General features: G+C 39.9%; 2 pseudogenes; both read right to left on the reverse strand.

Moving 5' to 3' along the window:
• Nucleotides 1-3349: 3349 nt before the first annotated feature.
• Nucleotides 3350-4491, reverse strand: LOC142840319 (uncharacterized; annotated as a pseudogene).
• Nucleotides 4492-14865: 10374 nt separating this feature from the next.
• Nucleotides 14866-16567, reverse strand: LOC142840320 (E3 ubiquitin-protein ligase RLIM pseudogene; annotated as a pseudogene).
• Nucleotides 16568-17111: the final 544 nt, after the last annotated feature.

Consider the following 17111-nt stretch of genomic DNA (forward strand, 5'->3'; position numbering starts at 1 on the left):
TTAGACTCAGATTCCAAATAAGACAGAAAAAGGACTCTATTTGTTTTTATGGGAATAGCTTATTTTACTTAGCATCTATTTTCCTGAAAATGATATAATTTCATTCTTTATGGCCCAGACTAATTGAATACTTTTATTCTTCTTAATTACCCAGACTTAAACAGGGGGATGCAGGAGAATACAGATGACTTGCAAATCCACAGGGAGTCTAACTTCTAGGGAAGATAATCCACAGACCAAGCCTTCCAGGGAAGCAGGTGGACTCCCTCTGTTCTTCCTGATCCAATCCCCAGTCTTATCCCTAGCTCTGCTGCAGAAAAACTGCTGAAGCCTTCCCTTCCCCAATGCCCCATCCCTTGTGTCTCCCACAGACCTTTCCTTTCTAACAACCTTCCAGCCCCCAACTCCAGCAGGTGCACCCTGCTAATCCACAGGCTAGGCCTGCTAGGGAAACAGGTTGGCTGACTGCAGCTATTCACCTCGCCTGCTCTTCCACATTTGTCAGTCTCATTCCCAGCTCTGTAGACCACCTGCTGGGCTCTCCCTTTTCTCTCTGACCCCATCCCAATGAATCACAAAGTTCCTTCAACCTTCCTTTTCTCAATTTATCCCATTATCCCAGTCTCCAAAACCAGCAGGGATTCCTTGTGAACACACCAGCTGAGAAGACCAGGGAAACAGGTAAACTGACTACAGATCCTCACCTTTCTTCAATCCCCAGTCTCATTCCCAGCTCTGTGGGAGAACACATGTGGGAGCCCTCCCCCAAGTCCATTTCTAGTGAATCCTAAAGACCTTCCCCTCCTAACCAACCAACCTCATTTCCTCCACTTATTGCTTTATCTCAGCCCCCAATTCCAGCAGGCATCCCCTGCTAACCCACAGGCCACTCCCGCCAGGGAAGCAGGGGGGCTGACTGCAGAATTTCACCCTTTCTTCCATTCCTCCAGGTCCAATCCTCTAGTCTCAGCCTTGACTCTATATGAGACCTTCTAGCATGACCTCTCTCCACTGTCTGCTCCAATTCCAAGGAACCTAGATGAGCAGACCCTGTTGGAACACTCTGATTTCCTCAACCCTAGCCTATCCCCATTCCTAAATGTCAGTTGCTAATATCCAGAAACTCCTGGAACCCCCAGAGACTATCAGATGGTCAAAAAATTTCCCACCAAGCAAGACACAGCTACCACACTCTAAAACAAGAGAGGAATGAGAAACCAAGGGGAAAAAACACTCACCCAACAAAACCAACCAGATTTTATCAGCATCTACAATTATATTCTTACCAATCTCTGATGTCTAGATGCCAGTATAAAAACACAATAATCTCTAGGAAAATGACTCCACTAGAGTCCAGCAACGCTATTACAGCAGGCCTTGAAAATCTTAATATAGCTGAAGCACAAATAAGACCTTAAAACAGCATGTGTGAAAATGATAGAGATCACTAAAGAAGAAACTGTTATCATTCATAACACAGGTGACCCAAGGACAGTCCCACAAGGAGTGGCAGTAGGTGACGCGAGGCCTCAGGACTCCTAGTAGGAGGGAGACCTTGGCAGGTTACAGACAGACAGATGAGAGCTTGGGTATAGACTTTATAGTGGGTTATGGAGGTAGAGGGGAAGAGGAAAAGGGAGAGACACAAAAGTGGCCTCTCTAGAAGACATACTAAGAAGAGAAACACACACACAGAGAGAGAGAGAGAGAGAGAGAGAGAGAGAGAGAGAGAGAGAGAGAGAGAGAGAGAGAGAGAGAGAGAAGAGAAGGCTGGAGAGGAGGCCTGAGATCCCCTTGCTTTGGATGCAGGAAGGAGGAGATTGGAGTGGACAGGGTTTTTCTTTTAAATGGACAGTGTACCCAGGTAATAGGCCAGGCCAGCATATTTACTTTTACAACATAAAAGAATAAACATCTTAAGTAATGCAGGAAAACACAAACAACATAAATAAATAAATAAATCTCATTTTAAAAATACAGGAAAATACAAACAGTGGAAAGAAATGTATAAAACTATTTAGGATCTTAAAATCAAAATAGAAACAATAAAGAAAACCTAAACTGAAGCAATTCTGGCAATGAAAAAATCAGGAATTCAAACAGGAACCACAGAGACAAGCTACACAAACAGAATACAAGAGATAGAAATAAAATCTTAGAAATTGAAGATACATAGAGGAAATGGATACATTTGGTAAAGAAAATGTTAAATCTAAAAAACTCCCAACACACAACATCCAGAAAATCTGGGACACTGAAAAGATTAAATCTAAGAATAATAGGAACAGAGGAAGGAGAAGAAATAGAGGACCAAACACAAAAACTCTTTTCAGCAAAATCATAGAAAAAAATTTTTCCTAACCTAAAGAAGGATATCCCTATCAAGGTACAAGAAAGAAACTTACAAAACAACAAATAGATTGGATCAGAAAAGGAAGTTCCCTCACCACACAATAATCAAAACACTAAATATACAAAACAAAGAATATTAGGAGTAACTTGCGTGGTGAGGGAACTCCCTTTTCTGATCCAATCTATTTGTATAGATAAAAGGGCTCACAATCTTCCCAGTACATTGGATTATTGCTGATATTCAGCAGCTTTAAATGGTTGGCTTGAGTGCACTCAGCTAGAAACTTGAAATCATTGCAAGAAAGTTCACAGAATGTTAGATGTAAGAAATTCAAACTGGTTGGTAGGACTCTTCAGAGAGAAAACAGAAAAGGATTTCTAAAAGAAATGTGGACTCGAAGAGGAGAACTATATCTGTGAAACTAGAACAAACCGTTTTGCTCATCATCAGCAAATGATGTGAGCTTTCACACAATAGTCTTGTGGGTCTGTGAGAGATACTTTACCACCCTGGCAAATACTAGTTTAACTTTTACAATATGTTGAACATATTCTTATAAAGTTGTGTGAAAAACTTAGTGAAAATACTATCAACTTAGAAAATACAACATAACCAAAGGGGGAGCTAGTTCACCTGCTCAGAAGAGAGGGGACAGAAGGAGCAACCAACTAGAAACTCCCTTTGACCAGTCCATAAATAACAGCCTTTCCAGTCATGGCCTGAACCTTGGAGATTTTCCTCATGATATGACATTACCATATACGAGTGTATGACTATGTGCACCTGTGCCGGAACATAAAGTCTTTCAATTCCCCCTCTTTAACTCTCAATGGCCAGAGGAGAACTGCATTGTTCCTTTGACCTCAATATTTCTGGAATGAGCTCAGTGCCTACATGCTCATCTGACTATGCTTTTTGTAACCCCATTTTTGCCTTCAACTATAGAACAATACCATTCTATGGCTGTTTTAAAACTCCCAGCATTGCCCATTCTGAGGTAGAAGGAGAAAGGGTTATGGGAAGCTTAAGGATATCTAAGAATTATCTCTCTCATCGTAAAAACAGGCTGCTATTGGAAACCCAGTATTTATCCCAGGCCCTTATCTCAGGACAGTTTCAACATGATCTGTGATGGCAAAAGAATACAAACTGAGTTCATTTAGATGGTCCATACACCTCAGCTGTGAGACACAATTCCAAAACCTTTCTCATTCAAAGGTCTACAAGGGACTTTAGACTGACAAAGTCTGCTCAGGTGTCCCAACTGAGTCAAAAGGATGATGAACTCACTCAGACAGCCCTGAAACACTGACAGGTGATCAAGGCATTTGAGATCTAAATGGTCCAGGGTGTTTCTACTATCACCCAATTTATAGATTTCCAAATCTCGGCAGCACAGGTGCAAAGAACCTGAACTCTCTTCTATTTTATTCAGAAGCAGAGCCAAATATTCACATTCCCTTAAGGTGCTACCGCTTCTGAGGGAAATGTTCACTCTTAATTCCATAGTCTTATTAGAGGGTTGAACCTCAGGATCTGAACTTGCAATAGGATACTGGTCCTTGATCTTCAAGATAGAGTGCTCCAAGTGAGCACAGGAGAACAAGCATGCAGGTGACATAGTACTGATCTCCAGCAGACGATCTTGCAGCCAGAATCCTCCCTTAAATCTAGGATCCTCAGTTTAGGGCTCCTGTAGGGAAAAGAGAACACAGAACACTAAGAGCTAGAAACATTACTATAACCAAGCTGTATCAATGACAACATGTAGTGACAAAATCATCTTTCTTTTTCTTCTTCTTTTTGTCATTCCATACACCAAATACCAGCAAGATTTTGTCATGTTAATACTATATCCTTTACTATTTTCTGTAATCAACTAAGGTTCATAATACCTTGATATCCCTGTTTTCATGAAACATCTCCATTTTGTATATTTATCAACAGCAGCCTCTCTCACCTCTATAACAAAATTAAAACCCTCTGTAAGACATCAGAGTTTTTAAGATAACCACAACTGATGTACCAACCAACTCACATAGATTTTCATTATTCACTGTTACCTAACTATGAGAGATTATCTGGCCCCCACTTGCAATAAGTTCCAGGATAATGTTTTGTTACCTTACCATATACATATTATACACATTCTTATTGAAAAGCTGAGTTCTTGGCAGTAAGACCGGAAGACTGAAGGCATAAGTCATAAACAATGCCACACAAGTTTGGAATTATGATTAATAGGGTGGTATTTATTTAAAGGGGAAAAAACTTACAGATCACCGTCAGCCCTCTGCGCAACCAGCAAGGGAGTCTAGTCGCTGGCACAGCAGGAAGTGAAGAGAAGAGGAGAGGGAAGTGGCCGCTTTTTTAAAGAGAGAGAGACCACACCCCAATGGGCTGGTATCTCAGCAGCTATAGGCTGGAGGAACGGGAGGACCTCCCGCAACACCTCCCCCTTTTGTTTAAATAAGAGTTCTAAACCTACTATGAAATTATATACAATAAGTACAAATATCCTATTCTAACTAGCTTAGGTCTTGTATAATAAATAACTTGGCCAAGTCATGAGAGAAAGTAACAATTTATATAGTCTTCAACCCCATCAAAGATCTGAGAAGGGAAATAATGTTACCTGGGTAATTAGGAAGTTCAGTAAAACAACTTCCAAAACATGCAACAAATCACAGAGACAACTAGCTACCTGGGCAATCACCCAAAGTCACGTTAGCAGCGTTGAAGCAACCAACTTTGGCTAAGGCCTAACATAACTGACATACCGTTTTCAAAGGCAAGCAACTTTTCAAAACTGTCTTACCCTGTCTAGGCAGGATATGACAGTCCTGTTTTATCCATTGATGCACGCTCTGTATCTTTGTCAGTGGTTGAGGTATGGGCATTTCTTTGCCCCAAGGCCAGTTCTGCCAAAAAGAAAGGCTCCAGGTGGAGTGTCTTTGGTGCTCAACATTCTCTCGGGAATAGAGTGGTGTTGCCAGGAGCAATTGTGTCTCACTACCACAAAACTCTGAGTTAAGTTAAAGGTTATTTTCTACAGCTCTTTGAAGAAGTTGAAGATTATCTATCTATACTGAGTATAATCTCTATATATCTAAAGAACCTGATTAGTCTAATTATAAAAGACAAACTTAGATGACTATTAGTCTATATAATTCTCAATATCTAACTTAAAGACTAAGACAATAAACGACTGTGAAACAAATGAGAACAATGACCTACAAATATAAACAATGTACAAATATACATTGCAGTAGGTAAATACATATCAATACACAAACATTATATAAGTATCTTAATCAGAGGTAGAAATGTACACTGCAATATGGTAAATATATACAATATATATATCAATACAATATATGTCAATACATAAAAATGTTTTAAACAGAAGTAGAAACATGCATGCTTACAACAGTCAATATAATTTAACTTTGTATCAATATACAAGAATCTATACCAATATATTTGTCTAAAAACAGTAACTCACAATTACAAATCTATTATCCCATCATCCCTCTTTTTTTTTTCAAAATGGTCCCTGAGCTTATAAAATTCCTCCCCTAACCCTCAATCTTATACTAATTATAATCAACCCCTAAATGATGTCCCTAAACCCAAGGGCAAACTTTACTGGGAAAGGGAACGTGGTCCTCTAGAATTACTTCCAACTGTCATGGGGGCGACGTTCTTTCTGGGGGATCCTGTGAAAGTAAAATGATGGTTAAATTTCAAGATCAATGTCTTTTAAAATTGCCAATAGTCTCTGAGTATTTTGTGCAGGTCTGGCCAAAATGTTGAATAAGATGTGCACCATTTCAACTAACCAAGTTGGAACTGTCTTGTGCAGCTGGTACCCAAAGCAGTTCTTGTAGTAGCGCTATCAGTATCATGACGTCATATCAACCAGGTGGACTTGTTGTTGTGGGGCCCGATCTTCTTCCTGGAAACTTCAAATGTCACTTCAGGAAAAACTCATTGTTCATTGTGAAAAACTTAAACATTAATCATATAGACATATATATATATATATATATATATATTCACTGAAATGCATGATAGATATATTCAATGAAAAGTATGATAGATATGAAGAAAAGCAAAGATGTTTTCTAAACTCATATTTCTTTCTGTCCCATATCATGGCTCTTGATATGAGACCGAAACTCCAGAAACTCTGGGTTTTTCTCTAACTAACAGGCTTGGAATTGGAGAGGGACTGAGCCAGAGTCCAACTTCAAAACAAGCTTTATAAATATAGAAATATGGTATAATATATTTTACTTACACAACTCATTCAGTTTTCTTGATATTTCCTATTGGGCAGGTATTTTTCCATCTGTCAGTATCCAAACATCCAGGGTCCCTTGAATTTTTCAAAGATGAGTGTTTTCCTGTGGAGATAAGAACAGAACCCTGCCCCCATTCTATATGTTTTTCTTACCACCTGTATGAATATCATCATTGTGAATGAGTTGTCATTTCTCCTTTCCAAGAGGTTTCTCCTCTTCAAATCGACACTTTATTAATTTTGATGGTATCCACAATTTTTCTTCTCCTGTGGAAACAAGAGCAAAACCCCTTCCCCAACATAGCACATATACTGGCTTCCATTGAGAGGTCAGCACATCTTTGAAATAAATCGGTTGATTTAGTTCAGCAGAATTTTCCATTATCCAATGTCTTTCTGCTGTTTTCGTTCCATTCTCATTAGCATTAAGAAAATTCAAGTTTAATAAAGCATTATGTAATCTATTTCTGGGGGTATTTTCGGTCCCTTTCTGTTTGTTCAGCATATCCTTTATAGTACGATTTGATCTTTCTATAACTGCCTGACCTGTAGGATTATTTGGTATACCTGTAATGTGTTTTATATTATAATAATCAAAAAAGCGTTTCATTTTCTTAGATACATATGCTGGACCATTATCTGTCTTTATTTGTGCAGGTATACCCATGATGGCCATAACTTCCAATAAATGTGTGATTACTGAATCAGCCTTTTCTGAGCTCAGGGCAGTAGCCCATTGAAAACCTGAATACGTGTCTATGGTGTGGTGTAGATATTTTAATTTACCAAATTCCATAAAGTGGAACACATCCATCTGCCAGATTTCATTTCTCTTGGTGCCCTTTGGGTTACTCCCTGCAGGCAACAGTGTTTGATTATAGAAAGAACAAGTAGGACATCTCTATATAATGTCCTTAGCTTGTTGCCAAGTAATGGAAAATTCTTTCTTTAGGCCTTTACTATTGACATGATGCTTCTTATGAAATTCTGAGGCCTGCAACACACTTCCAATCAATAATTGATCAATCTCAGCGTTGCCTTGGGCTAGTGGACCAGGCAGACCTGTATGGGACCGGACAAAGCCTGTTCCTGATTATGTCTTGAACCTGGACAAACAATGAAGTAAACTCTGTGTCATCTGGTATAAATTCAGCGGTTTCAATATGCAAGATAACTCTTTCTGCATATTGTGAATCTGTAACTGTATTAAGAGGTTCTTTAAAATCCCTTAGCACCATAAGAATGGCATATAATTCTGCCTTCTGGACAGAATTATAAGGGCTTTGTTCCACCTTACTCAATTCATCTGACTTGAAACCTGCTTTCCCTGATTTATTTGCATCAGTATAGAACGTACGGGCTCCAGTTATTGGAGCATCACGTACAATTCTAGGAAGAATTCAAGAAGTTCTTTTTAAGAGGTTAAGTCTACCACTTTTGGGATAGTTGCTATTAATTTCTCCCAAAAAATTAGCACAAGCTCTTTGCCACAGTTCGTTGTCTTCCCATAACTTTTTTATTTCTTCAGTAGTAAAAGGCACTATAATTTCTGCTGGATATATAAGTGCTAGTTGATGAAGTCTCAGGTTACCTTTTATAATTAACTCAGAGACTTTTTCCACATAAGTTTTTAATTTTTTACTTGGTTTATTAGGTATAAATGTCCACTCTAAAATAATATCTTTCCTCTGCATTAGAATCCCTGTAGGAGAAATTCTGGAAGGCAATATGACTAGGATGCAGCTAAGATTTGGGTTCACCCTATCCACATGTGCCTCCTGTAATTTTTCCTCAGTCATTGTCAGTTCCTTTTCTGCTTCAGCTGTCAGTTTTCTTGGACTATTCAAATCTTTATCACCATCTAAGGTTTTGTTCAAATGAACTATTACATCAGGTGTTATCCCAACAGCTGGTCGTAGACTGGAAATGTCTCCTAACAATCTTTGGAAGTCATTAAGAGTCTTTAACCGGTCTCTCCTAATTTGTGCCTTTTGCATTTTAATTTTCTCTAACCCTATTCTGTAACCTAGGTAATTAATAGAATTTCCTCTTTGAATCTTTTCAGGGGCAATTTGTAATCCCCACCTAGGCAAGACTTTCTTTACTTCTTCAAACATCCTTTCTAAAGTATCTTTATTTGAATCAGATAACAAGATGTCATCCATGTTTGGGGAATTGTTTACGAATTATTTCCAATGGCTTACATACAAAATATTGGCACAATGTAGGACTATTGAGCATACCCTGTGGGAGGATAGTCCATTGATAACTCCCATTAGGCTGAGAATTATTATAAGTAGGCACTGTGAAGGCAAATTTTTCTCTATCCTTTTCTTGTAACGGTATAGTGAAAAAACAATCTTTCAAATCAATAACTATAAGAGGCCATCCTTTTGGTAACAGAGAAGGCAAAGGAATTCCAGATTGTAGTGGGCCCATAGGTTGAATTACTTTGTTGACAGCTCTTAAATCTGTCACCATTCTCCATTTACCAGATTTCTTTTTTACAACGAACACAGGAGAATTCCAAGGGCTGGTTGATTCTTCAATATGGTGAGCATCTAGTTGCTCTTGCACCAGCTGTTCCAATGCCTGTAATTTATCTTCAGCTAGAGGCCACTGTTTGATCCATATTGGCTTCTCAGTTAGCCATTTTAAATGTAGGGCTGTTGGTACCTCTAAAGGTTTGGTATTTGCTGTATGTTCTTGGACAGCCTGAATGGCTGGTGACCTTTTTCCATAATACCTCATCATATCCTTCCCAGAATAATGAGTTCCTGGAAATACAGGAATGTTAATCTGGGTATTCCATTGCTGTAGCAGGTCACGGCCCCATAAATTTATGGCAATATTGGCTATATATGGACTTAGTCTTCCTATTTGCCCTTCGGGCCCTATGCATTCAACCCATCTTGTGCTTTGTTTTACACGAGATAGGGTTCCAATTCCCAGGAACTGAACATCTACCTCTTGAAGAGGCCAATTCAGATGTCAAGATTCTGGGATAATGATACTTACATCCACACCTGTGTCTAATAAGCCTTCAATAAAAGTGCCATTTATACAGACTCTTAGCTTTGGTCTTTGATCGTTAATAGAAGTCTGCCAAAATATATGTTTACTCTGTCCTACTGGGTTTTTTGACTCATCCTCCACGTGTAATTCATCATTTAGACCAGTATTACTTTTTACAGCAGAAATTGGAGCTTTTAATCTTCTTGGTGAGGCATGTTCTCCACTGTGACTGGGAATGACTGGGCCACTGTTGGCTTGGGGGCCTGCGAGAGGCCCCTCAAGGAGTTACCCGATGATATAGGATTGCCCTGTCTGTCTGTTGTTGACCTGCATTCGTTGGACCAATGCCGTCTTTAATGCATCTCCTACATATACCTGAAGGCCGAGGTCTCTTATTTTTGTCATTCCCAGAAGAGATATTATTACTAGAAATTCTGTGCCTGAAATCCCTTTGCAGATGTCCTAATTTACCCCAATAAAGCACCTGGCAATTTGATGTCTCCTTATTGCTTTGGAAATGTCTTCTCCTACCCAAGATTCATCATTATAGCTAAACGTCTCAATATTCATTGTATGCTGAATCCATCAACTGATATAATGGGAGCTCACCAAGGCCTGCTGGACTGGCACTGAATGAGCATGTGATCAGACTGGACTCTCTGAATATGGCTGACAATGAGGGCTGACTGTGAAGCCAATGATAATGGCACTGGGTTTGATGCTACTGCATGTACTGGCTTTTTGAGAGCTTAGTCTGTTTGTATGCATACCTTAGTAGATCTGGCTGGAGGGGGGAGGGCCTTGGACTTTCGACTAGACAGGGCATCCTGACTTCTCTTAGGACTAGAGAGGGATAAGGATGGGACATAAGGGGAGTGGAAGGGAAATGGGAGGAAGTGGAAATTTTTCATAAATAAATTAATACTTAAAAAAAAGAATTCTCAGGGGAACAATCATGAGGATGCCTTCCTGGAAAGATAAATGTCAGTGTAGGAAGAAGCAGCAGCTCTAATGGCTTTGCCCCAGGAATTCTCAGCCTACTTGTTCCTTCGAATATGCTGAGAGAACATTGAGAGAAACACAGTACAGAGTCTTAAAGTGGGAAGTGGAAAAAGGATTGAAGTCATACAACAAAGGTCCCATGTCTTATTAATCTTCCTGAGTATCTAAACAGCTTGATGTGAAAAGAGGAGCAATGTTTTTCCATGATGTGTCTACGTGCCAGAAACAGCTTGACCTCCTTGAATTCTTAATATAAATCCTGGTTTTTCTCAACACTGCTATTCAGGCATTGCTGGAAACAGCTTATTTAGCCTCAGTCACTGACACAAATGATATTACCTTTGACAATGGATCTAAGTGTCAAGGTAATTTTTCTGTTTTTCTTTGAGGTCACAGCTCTTATTATTTGTTTAAACTGTGACTGGGAAATACTCTTTCCTCAGACCTTGCCAAGTGAAACATGATACAGCAATGTACATTTAAAAACAGTTTTGAAAAGAACCATTTACTAGGTAACTCAATTACAACACTTTTATTGATCATAAACATAGGGCACTGTACTGAAGGGGGAAAGCAGACACCCTCACATGTGCGCTCTCTACCTTTTACAAACGTTCAGAGAGAATACTTTGGAGAGCAACATTCAGAACCGTCTTAAGACCCCAAATGCTCCGCAAGCGTGGCTTCCATATCCTGCATACTTTTGGTAAGAGTGTGACAGGGAACCCAGACAGGAAAAACATTTTTTAAAAAATCAACTAAGGCAGATTACAAATGATTTCCATTCACAAAAGAATTCAAAACATCTCCTTCATCTGTTTAAAAAACAAGGTCAACAGTTAGTAAGGGCCTTTAACAGTCATTTGCAACATCGGTCTCTTTATCATGAGGAGTTGGAGAACCGACTTAAAATCATAGAAGCAGGTGGTTAAATACAAAATCTGTAAGTGATAACCCTTCATAAATATAAGACATTGATAAAAGCGGAGAATTCTGGGCACAGAAATAAAGTTTTTGCTGAAGAAAAAAAACAACCCATTGCTTAAGGTAACAGAGCTAAGCATTTTCCTATCTTGGAATGATTCTGATAATCATGTCCCTAAAGACTGAGTATCTCCTGACACATTTCCTTATCAATTGTACAATCACCTGCTCCAACACTAGTGTGTGAGCCTCCTCCCTCTCCCCAATGCCACCTCCATTAACATAGTGGTGCAACTACATTTTCTTTTCAGGGAAAATGTTCCAATTTCCAAACACAGCTCTCTTCAGTGTTACTGCAAATAGCTTGAAGGTTTTTAACTTGTTCAACTTGGTTTTCAGCACTAATAAATCTCAACATTGTAAGCTGCATGGAATAAAAACAAAATACTCTAAACCTTCACACTAGTAAGTAGATTAAAAACCATTTGAAATATACAAGAAATATCAGGATTTAGTACTTCCCCCTATGCTTTGAACAATGTAATTTCCAACATTATTACTGCATGAAGTTCAAAGTAGGCCTTAAAGACAGGAACTTTCTGTAATAAAAAAAAAGTGTAAAGAAACAAAATGAATTGTAAAGTCTTTTGCAAGAATAGGTGTTTGGACGCTGGTGAGGAAAAAGATTTTCATTCTTCATTGTACACCTGACACCTATAGGAGAAACCTTATATTTATTTATTTATTTATTTATTTATTTATTTATTTATTTATTTAAGATTTCTGCCTCCTCCCTGCCACCGCCTCCCATTTCTTTAACATCTGCAACACTAGTAATATATAATAATCATGGACGTGGAAAAATGAAAAAGCAACTCCCACTAAAAATACTTGTATTCTTCCTAGAGAAACCAAGAGATAGGAGTGCTATGCAAAAGAGTCCACATGCACGTCAAAACATGTGCATTCTACTGAAGGCTAGGAATGGGAAGATGGGTTTCTAGTGTCTGCGAAGAGCTTCAACATCTGCATTCATAACCAGCATCCTGCTTGAGTTACCTCTGGCTTCAGTACGTTGCAAACAAGTCATAGGTTTGGGGAGTTCAGGGAGGTACCTGTTGTCAGCAACTTCATGTTTAGAATATGCTTCAGCTGTTTTTGAGCTATAGAAAATGAACACCCCTAAAATGGAACATTTTTACCAAGAGGAAAATGGATTTGTTCTTATTAATCAGGACTATTCTGCAGAACTGAAAACCATGGAAAGGTGACAAGGAGGCTCACAAATATAAAGGAATCCTGACTTTTACCTGGATAACACTTTTAAAAAGATAAAAAATGTATTACATAAGAGCCACAAATAGTGAAATCTGCTTATATTAAAAAAATAGGTGAAGCTTTGTTTGGACATTATTTCCTTGCAGTACATATTCTTTGTAAACAACTACCTAATTTACAATTTCATTGCCTTGACACTTAGCCAGAGGAAAACATGTAAGAATGAACTTTGAAATAATCTGTACTGCTAAGGTGGTACCAGTGAGGGTAAGCAGATTTGGGTAAAGCAGTTTCTAGAATCCCGGCTAGTCTGGGTAGTTAGCTCATTTGGTGAAAGGCCAGGGATGTGCCTGCTCAATCCACCTTCTCTTCTGGCCTGGCAGCTTTCTCTGGGGAACCAACAAAGCTAATTTTAACCCCAATTAGTCTTAAAAGAAAAACCAGGCAAGAGTACTGGGGTTATCACATTCTAGTCTTACCACTAAAAAAGAACAATAAAGTGTGTGTCCATAGATGTGAGCCAGCCATCTCATCTTCACATATGGGCAACACAATTAGAATTTGAATTTCAAATAACCCAACATGCCTCACTGTCAATAAAAGATAATATCTTAGTTTATGAATATGTCTTTCAAAAGTGGCATGTTGGATCTGCTAGGTACAGCAATGAAATATTGACAAGCGTGCACTATTACCAGAGATGATGAATCTCGAAAACAAGCAAATCCGAGACTTTTCCAAAAGCACACCCATCTGTACCAACTGAAATCCCTACTTTAAAATTGGTTTAGAAGTCTCTTTCTTCCACCTTCTCTTTTTGAGAAGCAGATTGTAAAAACATCAGTTTAACTTGTGCTAGGTGGTAGCGGTTTGTGTTTTAAACCAAAAACAGCTCTGCTAAATTTGTTGATCTTCTGCTTCATCTATTCAAGTCGAATACTGGGTCAAGCTGCTGTGGCTGTCACTGTAGGAAACCAGTTCATGCCTATACCACTGTCATCATGAAAATGTTCCATTCTCCAGAACAGTGTTCTCACCCTCTATGACTTTCTGCCTAAATCCAGGTTAAAATCCTTGATTTCCATTGGGATTTAGCGCAGTTTGATTCTACATGGTCCTTTCTTTCCATGTCACAGTAGCTGTTCTCAAATACATTTAATAGAGATATGTTCTGCTCTCATCACCCACACACTTACAAAAGCAGCTTGGCACTTTGTTTAGTGTGTTTGCTTTACTATGCCAGCTCACAAAAAGCAGTTCTCATTTCTAAGCACGGTACTTTACAATGTTGTGTGTGTTAATACAATAGTGCATTGGAAAAGTACTGAGCCTCTACAAAATAGCTTTACCTTTTGAAACAAACGAATGTGATTTTTTTCACTTACACAAGAATAGGCTTTTTAATATTTCCACAAGATAAATATCTCAATGAAACTCTATGTTCACTCGATTGTGTGCCACAGTGATGGCCTTAGGACAGTTAATACACTTGGAAGATCCTAACTGTTTAGTGTTATTTACACTGGTATATCCATCATCCCCTAATCTGGAAGGTGAACAAACAATACTCAGAAAATGTGACTGAATTTGTGTCAATAACTGGGAATGGTATAGTTTTAATTAATCCCTTACTAAACACATAATGGAACTTAGTCTTGAGTGGGAATTTTCTTCAAGCCCCTCTTATGGCCTTGCAAACCTAAAAGGAGCTCGACATGATAAAGGAGCCCCTGCTAAGGCAGACCTTATGGTAAGAAAGGGAAAATGACAAGTGTACATGGGTAATTATCAGTAACAGGTTAGCAATTATCTGGCACTGAAATCAAACACTGAAGTCCTAAAACGTCACGTCTGAAATATTCTTTCTATCCTAAAAGAGAAACTAGAGAAAAGACACGATTCCCTCATAAAGCAATGACTCGATTCAGGTTGTGATTTTATATTTAAGCACCGTGAGATAAAGGAAGCGATTTCCATTTGCCAGTCACTATTCCAGCAACACAGCTTCGAGAGTTCTGTTCTCATTAACAATCCTATGTCTGTTCCAGGAAGAAAAGACAACCCTGTGACGAATGGGACAGGTGTTATTCTCCGATAACCAGCGGTCGATGCAGTGAACGTGGTACTCATGGGAGCAAGGTAGCTCACGAAGTTTGTCGCCTTCTGTATATTCGGTGATGCAAATAGTACATGTCTTCAATGCATCGTTTTCACCAAAACTTCTCGTTGCCAAGTTATTAATCTGGACATTGGTGGGTCCTCTAGTTAGGTGGTTGTCATTAAAGGGGTAAAGTCAGGTTGCTTCAATACCTCCTTCAAACATCTGTGAGATACTTTCTGAATATTCATCAATGGAACTGGAGCCAGGGTTGTAGCTGGAGACAGAAGCAGAGTTGTTACCACCAGAGCTCCCTCTTCCACTCCATGGAAGCTCACCAAAAGCTGTTGTTCTCTGCCTTAACCTGGTTTGAATCGTAGAGATGTAGTTTCCCTTGATCCACTATTGAAGATTGTAAGAGTGGAAAACCTGGGAGTACTCACAGAGGTTCTCCCAGCTGCACGTTCAGAAAGTGTAAAGGTGCCTATAAAACCTCCAGGGTCACTTTCATAAGTGACCGTGTTGTTTGGGATCTGAGACCTTGACCGAGTTCTGCTAGCTATGCCATCTCTCTGCCGGTCTTCTGCCAGCAGAACTCTTCTGACTTGAAGGTCTCTGGTTGGTGGTCTTTGACCAGATCCTGCCGCTTCACCATTGTATCTGTGTCTGAAGAGCTTGTCCCTTGAGCAGCAGAATTTCTAGACCCAGAAGCCACAAAATGACTTCTACCTAGCAACTCAGATCCAGTTATCTGGTGTCTCAAAGTCCCATGGTGAGGGCCTCTAGAACTTCCCTCGATCTCGTTTACCAAAGGCTGCTCAAAATTCTGAGATGAGATGCTATGATGAGATCTTCGTGGAATTTCATTTGCTGGGTGCAGAGAAGACCTACTTCTTTCAGCTCTGGCTCTGGTTCTTCGCTGGTATTCTGGTTTCGAGCTTCTTGCCCTCCTCCGACCTCTGGTGGATGGCACATCTGTTAATGCTTCAGCAGAACTGTGTTCTGACCTAGGTGTTCTGGCAGATGATGTCTCAGATGCTGAATTTTCCACTTGCCTTTGGAGGCTCCGATCCATGTTTTCTACACTAAGACGTGTAGCAGATGGTTCATTTTCATTCTCTGAGGTTTGGCTTCCATTATTGCGGTTAACATTTGTCTCTAAACTGAATCTGAAATCACCACTGTTTGGATTAGTGTGGCTCACTGCCCTCCCGGACTGCTTTCCTCTCTGACCACTTCTTGATGTATTGCCAGTCTGTCTGACAGAGCTAAGCCAATCTATTATGGAGTCACCATTGGACTCGTCATCTGAAGAGTCTCCATTTTGTTCTGAGCTCTGCGGCGGCCATGGCAGCTACAGCGGCGATGGCGGCCCCTCTTTAATTTGCTGTAGTCTTCTGAACAGCTCCTCCCCAGTACTTTGACCTGGGGTGCCTAGCAAATTGTTGTTTCTCAGAAGTCGATAGTCTTCTCCACTCAGATTATTTACAAATCGATAGAAAGCTTCTTCCCGATCCAAGCGATCCACTTGCCTTCTGCGCTGTGCTACAGATTGGTCATTTCCTTGATCGCGAGAATCTGAGTTTTCCATCTTGATGAACAAGTGGACGATTATCTGTCTGTTGTGACATAGTACTGAAATCCAATCAACTGGACCTTCAGTTTTCTTCACTAGGCTTCGGTGGTCTGGCCAGGAGGGGACTGGCTGGGCTCTGCCGCCTCCGCTGCCTGCGAGGCTGCCTAAACTCTGCTGTGTGCCTGCCTCCTGCTCTCTAGCCAGCCTCAGAATGCCTGGGAGAGACCCGCCTCTAGCCCAGCACCACCCCATTCTGAGACGTAGCTCCAGCAACCATTATCTTCCCCATTGTTAGCTAGCAGTGACAGAAATCCACTCAGGATAACTTTTCTTAAAGTCACCCCCAAATTACCTATTGAATGTATTTCAGGTCCCCTTTCTCAGCTACTCCACAGAACTCAAGAAGTCCTATTTAGAAAGCAGATGGTTCAGCCAAAGCGTACCAGGTGGGCCTGGGGAAGAGTGACTGGTAGTCCTACTCGTAGGACAAACCCACTCTTCTTGTAAGGCTGGCATCACGCTGGGGAATTTAGTGAGATAGTGACTGCTTCATGATAGG

This window comes from Microtus pennsylvanicus, chromosome X, assembly GCF_037038515.1.
Source record: "Microtus pennsylvanicus isolate mMicPen1 chromosome X, mMicPen1.hap1, whole genome shotgun sequence".
NCBI lineage: Eukaryota > Metazoa > Chordata > Mammalia > Rodentia > Cricetidae > Microtus > Microtus pennsylvanicus.